Genomic DNA, 7,239 nt, shown 5'->3' with positions numbered 1-7,239 from the left:
CCGGGGAACCCCTCCCCAGCCTCTCGGAGACAGCAGCAGCTCCCACAGGCAGCGCCCAGGGCCGGCTCTGCCCCTGGGGCGAGCGGGATCGCTGCCCGCTCCTCCGCTGTTCCCGTCCCGCCTGCTCCATGTCCCCTTCCTGTTTCTGCTGCTCCAAAGATCCCTTCGCTTCTCTCCCCAGACCCTGTCCAGTGTGGACAGGAGAGAAGGGGCTTCCCACCCTGTGTTGTTGCTGTCCCTCAGGAGGGCACAGCTCGGTAAGGCAGGTAAGGCACACACACACACACACACACACACACAAACGCTGGTGTTTCCTCCGAGGCCTCGAAGTGGCCGCATTTTCACGTGGCAGTGACTGGGACTCATTGGTGTGGGACAAGGAGCCAAGCGCACCTGCATCCCCTCCAATTCCCCAGTTTCTGAGGTTCGCAGAGATCTCCCCAAACGGGCTCACCTCCCTCTGAGACCCCTGTGACTCTCCAATAGCTCCCACCTAGTCTCTGCTCCATCTCCAGTCCCATCTGCTGGGATTTAGGGAATACAAGCAGCTTCTAAAGGTTCTCTACCTTCCCCGTGGGACAAAGCGTACCAAATTTCTCGCGCTGAGTTTTTGAAAGGCTCTTGTGCGCTGCCCGAGGTGATGATTCTGCAGCACTCGGGGTGCCAGGGGTTTAAACCGGGCGATTCCTGAGCCCAAGCCAGGGTCTGCCCAAATCTCTGAGGTTACGAGGCCATCTAGTGATCTGCGAGCTTGTTACAATTAAAATGTACTCTCCAGGGTCGGAAAGCTGCTTGTAAACCAGGATGTCCCCTTTAATTGCGGGTGATCCGCAGCCTCCCGAGAGAAGGTGACCCCTGCGTGCTGGGCTGTGGAATGACCAGGACAGAAGCTGGTGTCCTCCTGCCACACGAAGGAACCTGGAATCCACAGACATGTTAAACTGCAGGGATACTTGCATGCAAATTTTTGCTCTTCTGAAGCAGGACCCACGCTCAGTCTTTTTAGAAATTGTACAAACGTGGACCTTTGTGGTTTATTTGGTATGGACCAAAGAAATGATTTATTTAATGTGGACATTATTTCTTGGGGCCCCCAGGGGAACTGTGAAGTTTAAAAAAGGTCTTTCGGTAGCTCTTGCTAGTCCTCTCCAAGAAGGTAGGTGTTGAAAATACTCATAGCACCCAAAATTGTGCAATATTTTGCAAAATAAAAATTGTGAATAAAACATGGGGTTTTGTGCCCTCTAGATACTCACCACCATGCTAGGAATGAAGAACTCAGTAATGTTATCAACATCGGCTCAGGATGCCATGGAAGATATGGAGCCAGGATGCTGACAGGTGATGATACAGATCTACCTTGCACATTTTATTTTATGCCTGACATGGTTCTCAGGAAAACTTTTACACTTAGATCACCAGCTGCTTTGAAAATCATTTTAACAAGTATCTTCTCAGATCTGGTTTTTCTGAACTTCTGATATATGATTTTACTTAGTCGCTATGTGAACTTCAGTGAAGTCACTGCTGTCTAATACAGACCAACATCACACTTGAAAAGGCAGTTTAAAAGGACAGAATCATAAAACCACAGAGTGGCTTGTGGTGGAAGGGACCTTAAAGATCATCTAGTTCCAGCCTCTCAAAGAAGTTGTCTGGCAACTTCCAGCTGAGATTTTGTAGGTGAAAAACAAGGGGTAAAGTCTTTACTTCCCAGTAACACTGGCAGGGATGTTAGAACCAGAATTTTTTCTCATTTAACTACAAGTAATTAGTTGTGATTGTACAGATTCCTAGCATGACACAAGAAAGCCCCGATACGAGTGATAGCTGCTGTGCCTCTTGTGAGAGTCTGGGTGAACCCCGTAACCTTTCAGGACAAGCTTTGTGCTGATTATTTCACCAAAGTATCAAAGCCTGTCATCCATGAGAAAACAAGTTTAATTTGCAAGGGCTTTTTGCTTTAGATGGTGACATCTTAAGAATTTCAGCTACAGTTTCTGGTATCTTGTACAAAGTACCAGAAGTGTGCTGGAATTTGCTCTGAGGACAAGGGCGTCTTTGATCACCACATAGGATCGATTTGGCGTATCATGGAGGAGTGCAACACTTGCAAAATGCAGTTGTAGAGTAGCACACAGGGGACTCCCGGGTGTGCAAGGGAATTAGGGGATTACTGGCTGATGCTACAACTGCCCAAGTGTCTGGGGAAATCTTGTTTGAGCCAATTAATAACAAAGAAATGGAGCTGCCCAAGGACAGAGAGGAAGGCATGGCAGAGAGGAGCTACGTTCACACTAGCAAGCCCACAACTCTTGAGTTTTCACAGATACAAAGGTTAAACTCAAAGGAAGACAGGCCAGTGGTTCAGCATCCAAGTGACCTCCCCAGGTCACTCTTCCAGCTGGTACAGGTGACAAGGCCAGCTGCTCCAGTTTGCTGTGGTGAAAAGACCTCAGTGGAAATTCACCAGGGGGAAAATGGATGGATTCAGGATGCTGTTGATTTGTAAAAAGCATTCCAGCAACTCAATATGAACAGTCAGGATTTGCACATCAGGCTCAATTTGTGGTTGCCCAGAGGCTGTGGAAGCAAGTCATTATCAGAATGTAGCTGGTGCAAGTACCTAAGGTGAAATTGAAGCTGAGAGCTCTAGCTAGGCAAGGGAGAGGCAATTCAGTTATTCTGTCATGCCTTCAGCTACAATCCAATTTTAGAATAGCAGTACATCTTTTGCAGTTGAAGAATAGGCATCTTAACATAACAACAATCACATATTACCTGTGATGTGTCTTGAAAGCACTACATGTGCTTTTCAGAGGATTACCTTTCCCCACTGCCTAGCCAGCTGCATTAGGTTAGGAGCAGGAAAGAGCAGCAGCTAGCAGAGATGAAGGCATCAAGTGCCTTCTAGCAGTGGAGGCAAGAAGGGGAATCTGTAAGGTGCAGCTATTTTTCAGAGTGGAGGTGGGATGAAGTGAGCAGAGACTGTATTAATCTGACCCTTGTGCTGCTGTAGATTCAGGTTTTCTGGCACAGAAAATCTCTCCTTTGTGAGAGCCTTGTTGCTAAGAGTGAGAAGTTGAAAACTATTACCTCTGAGCTCATTCTTGATTTTGTCTTTTGTTCATGTCTGTGGTTGAGGTATTCTTGGCCTTTGCTGTCTGGATTTATTCGTGTGCAGTCAGACACAAGAGTATATTTTTAACATGAATGAAGATCTGAGAGATGCACAGTTAGGTGGCTTTGCTTCTCTTTGGTCCAGTTTTGGATACTTGTTTTTCTCTTAAAACTAGAGGGTTCATATTTTCAAGCCCTGTTTTTTGAAGTCTCCTTGAGCTAGCGGGACTTTTGTTCTCATATATCTCAAGCAGTAATGACCCTTGGGCTCCTGAGTCTCAGGCTGCAGCAATATTTTGTGATAATCAGCTGAGTAATGGTTGTGCCTGGCATCAGAGCCTTTGTTTGGGAGTTATGTAATTGTTTTGGGCATTTTTGTGTGTGTGTGGCTCCTGCAAAGCCCTGAAAGATGATGGAAGCTGAGTGAATAAGGGCAGCCAGAGAAAAAGGCTGCTTAGGCACCATGGAGTGCCTCTGTCTGGTCTCCAGACAACAAGTAGCTAAATTTTCCTGAATGATACAAAATCATTCTTCATGACCTCATCCCTCCTGACTTCCTGGGACAGTAAAACCCATCCCATCTGTCTTCCCTGTGCCTTTGTCCCACACTACCTCCATGTGTGAAATATCAAGGGTGATATGCAAATCTCATTATTTCAGTGTATATATTAGTCCTTAGCTTTTCCCAGACAGGCAAAAAAAGACCAGAGCTGAGCCAACATTTAGTCTGGAGCATGAGATCATGACCACCAGCTGGGGCCCTAATGCAAGTGATGCTTCCCACTCTTGGCTCCCTGTGTTGCCAGGCAGGCTGGATTCACTACTGTGTTTAAACCTCTAATTGGTCTTTGACAAATTCTTCTTCTAATTTCTTCTCTTTTCTCCAGGTAGAGTAATTGCTCCATCTTGCTCCAGAAACAAATCCTGAAACCATAGTACCTTTGGTCATCTGATTTTAAGGATCAAGCAGTTGGTGCCAAGGGACAAGGTAAGCAAATCAAATTTTCAAGGAGCTGCATCAGTTTACAGCAGCTGGTTTGCTTTCACTATTCAGCTTTTCTAGTTTTCTACTGGTGTTAAGATCCTGGCACCAGCAGAACTTTTCCTTTCACCTTCCACATGTTAGTCTGCCAGAAATTTGGACCCAGGGACAGAGGAAACAGTGGAGATCTGAGACAGACAAGGCAGACAGGTGGTGCTTACTCTCTAGAGCATCTAGAGGAAGCTCTTTGCCAAGGACCTGACACAATATGTTCCTCTTTTGGCTGATGTTTGCTATTGTGTCTTGGGAGGGTGTCAGGGTTCTCAAACAACATAGCTGTGAGTCAGGGTCCTGCTATGTCAGGACCTGTGCTATTCATTATTTTGCATTAATATCCAGAGGACATGGAAATCAAGTGATACCACACTTGAATAGACAAGTAGTTGGGCTCCAGGATTTCAAAGGTCTTTTCCAACCTAAACTATTCTATGGGCTTGGTTTGCAAAACAACTCAAGCTGACATTAGCCCATATATAATGTTTTTGTCTAACTCAAGCTTCTGCAAGTTCAGTGTGTTGGCAGTACACTGCAATTTCTTACCCTGCAGCAGAGGACATGGTGCACTGACACCCAAATGGCTTGTTTGGGAGCAGTTTGCTTCCAGCTGGACCTGTTACCTGCAAGGCTGTGCAGGTTGCAGGGGAGCTGCTTGGACACCTCCTTGTCACAGCTCCCAGGGCTCTGAACAGCAAGGGAGCCTGAGAATCCCCAGCCTGGTGCTGTGCAATCTCACGTCTTGGGTTTTATCAGCTGAGGTGTCAAGCTCCAATGCAAGCAGCTGCATCGAGTGGAAGCAGCAGTGTCACCATGACCCTGAAGCTCTGTCACTGTGACAGCAGTGTCACTGTGACCCTCTTCAGCTGTGGCACCATGAACTGGTGCTGGAGGAGCCAGGACAGGAGCACCTGCAGGTGAACTAATCCTCAATATGAATAAATGACCCAAGAATAATGAAGCATACAGGCTCTGTTATCTTCCAGACAAGAAGGTAAGCACTTCCACCACTGAAATCAGCACATCTCAGCTGTGTATGCTGAGTGTCAGGGCCTTGAAGGCACTAATGGGTCTCGCTGGCCCTGGCTCTCCCCACCCCCTGCCCACAGCCCAGGACCCTATTTCAGCACCTCTGGGGCTGTCAGTCCTTGCCCAAGCAATGCCACTGCAGGGCTGGTCTCTAGATCCCCACAGTCCTGCCCAGTCCATTCATGGATGCTGCTAGATGCAATACAACACATGGACCCCCAGCAAGCCATCCCCCTCCCCCTGGCCATCCCAAAGTTGTGTTTCCAGTCTGGCTCCCTTCAATGTCACCCATGGGCTGACATCAGAGTTGGAGCTACCAGACACTCTGACAGTGCCTGGCACCAAAGGTCATCTCTTGCCTTCATCCCTGCTGGATAATGCTGAAGCACTATGGAAGCCAATGGCTCTGATTTAGCTGGGAAGCCAATGGTTCTGATTTAGCTGGGAAAATGCTTTTTTACTGGGTTTTTCCAGTAACAGGTGAATTTTAGCCTGGAGGGAGGTACTGAGCTAGCTCATTGCCACATTAGGCAGTGTCAAATGCTCCCACCCCCAAAGGATGTGCTTGATGGGAACTGCTGGAATTGCTCAGCATGGATCTGGGCTTAAAGAAGTTGTGACTATTGCTTTGCAAGGAAGTCACTAAGAAATATGATCTTCAAGGAGAAGCAAGCTGCTTTGATCTCTGTCCTTCTGGTTGAGCTCCTCTGTGTGGGCTCAGAGCTGATTTCCAGTAAAGCACGAGCACAGCCAGCACAGAAAAGCTGCAGTGTGGCTGCTGTCTGTAGTAACCCTCCTAAGCAGCAAATACTGCAAGGACATGTGCTGTTCTTGGGCATGAGAATAAGTGGCAGAGAGATCTGGCTGAACCTGTGGTTGTAAATGTTTAGATTTTTGCTAAAAGCACAAGTAGGGGAATTGAAACAGACCTTGATTAGTATGAACTGCTTCTACATTCAGAACAACAGCACTGCAATGATGTGAACAGAGGACAGAGCAAAGGCAGTCCTTGCTAAATGACATAACAATTCACAATGCATATTCATTGCAGGAAATACTTTTCATCCGTCCTTGATTGCATGTTGTATATTGGCTATGGATTCGATGGCTTTGGATTTCTTTAGCGTGCCCTTGGGCTTTCGAGTGTGCTAGGATGCATTGTAATGTAGATGCAGGGTGTCTGGCACTTCTTACTGAATGAGGCTTCAAAGGGAAGTTTGAATCAGACTCTAATTACATTTGTAATAATGCCAAAGGCATTTTGACAAAGGGATTACCTGCTGTTCATGGACAGATTTTGTCCAGAGCACTTGAAACCCGTGGGGTTGGTTCACGCTTCCAGTGGTATTGGCAGACATGGGATTACCTGATTTTTGGTAACTGAGATAAAGGCAGGCAATATTTGTGACTAGGCTTTGAACACAACGGTGTTACTCAGGTAGATGTGACAGCCTGGATGTATCTTCTCTGGAAGCTTTCCCAGTGCCAGAGATTATCTAACTGGGAGCACAGACCACTGACACAGCTGTGCCTGAACCCCTGCCACTGCAGACAATATTGCTGTGGGCATGTGGTCCAAGCAGCTTGCCAGGATCCCCTCATGCCTTTCTCCTTGCCACAATATGTGCCTTTGAAGCTCTAGTGCTTTAGAAAGAAGCACACAGCCTTTTCCTCATGCTTTATGTAGGCAGCTGTATTATGTTGCAAGACTCTTCTACCTTCTCAGGTCTTTCAACAGACAATTTGGGTCCTGGAGCACTGAAAACAGAGCAATTGGAGTTTAGAGGCAGGGAAACAAACACCTTCAGCAGAGAGCAGAAATTAGTTTGAAATGAAGAACAGAGGTTTGCTGTCCTCACTGAATGCCTGCCTCATCCCAGGCCTGGTGTGAAAGGCATCTGCCAGCAGATGATGGTGTTGGGAAGCGTGGCTGGAGGGATTTGGGGCTGCTGCCCTGCAGAGGTGCATCTGCCTCCTGGTGCAACGCCATCGGGCCAGCCTGGGGAACAATAGAGCTTTGTGCCTGGCAGATGTTCAGGCAGTGTTTGCTTTCT

Source organism: Geospiza fortis, unplaced genomic scaffold (genome assembly GCF_000277835.1).
Source record: "Geospiza fortis unplaced genomic scaffold, GeoFor_1.0 scaffold10, whole genome shotgun sequence".
NCBI lineage: Eukaryota > Metazoa > Chordata > Aves > Passeriformes > Thraupidae > Geospiza > Geospiza fortis.
The sequence above is the reverse complement of the archived record's forward strand: the minus strand, read 5'-3'. Positions refer to the sequence as shown.